The following is an 816-nucleotide window of genomic DNA, read 5'->3' as shown; positions in this document are numbered from 1 at the left end:
CCCTAAACCCTAAACCCTAAACCCTAAACCCTAAACCCTAACCCTAAGGCCTAAACCCTAAACCCTAAACCCTAAACCCTAAACCCTAAACCCTAAACCCTAAACCCTAAACCCTAAACCCTAAACCCTAAACCCTAAACCCTAAACCCTAAACCCTAAACCCTAAACCCTAAACCCTAAACCCTAAACCCTAAACCCTAAACCCTAAACCCTAAACCCTAAACCCTAAAACCCTAAACCCTAAACCCTAAACCCTAAACCCTAAACCCTAAACCCTAAACCCTAAACCCTAAACCCTGGTAGCGGGCGATCGTCGCGGTATTCAGCCGCCGAGGCTATCGTACTAGCTACTGGGTCCTCCTACCTTCTCGACGCCGCGCGTCCTCGCCTTCTTCCCCGCGGGAGCGTCACCGCGAACGTCGTCGCGCTCGCTCCCCTCCTCGTTCTCCTCCTCCTCCTCGGCGCTCCCGTCGTCGCTCCCGTCGTCGCTCCCGTCGTCGCTCCCGTCGCTCTCGTCGTCGTCGCTCTCGTCGTCGCCGTCGCTCAGGTACGCGGCTGCGTTCCCGTCCGTGATCCCCGGCCGCTTGAACGTGAAGAAGCACATCCTCCGCACGCGATCGCGCATCCCTGCTGTCCCGTCCTTCTCGCTCCTGTTCGACGTGTTCGCGAGCCCGCGGTGCGTCGTCCGCCCGTCCAACAGAAGCGCGTCGCCCGCGGCCAACGCGACGCGAATCTCCTCATCCGCCGCCGCCGCCGCGTCGTCGACGCGGTGCGACCACGGCGTCACCGCCGTCTTCCCCGTCGCGTCCGTCGTCG

The sequence above is a fragment of the Micromonas pusilla genome, assembly GCF_000151265.4.
Source record: "Micromonas pusilla CCMP1545 genomic scaffold MICPUCscaffold_16, whole genome shotgun sequence".
Lineage (NCBI taxonomy): Eukaryota > Viridiplantae > Chlorophyta > Mamiellophyceae > Mamiellales > Mamiellaceae > Micromonas > Micromonas pusilla.
Note: the sequence above shows the minus strand (reverse complement) of the source record.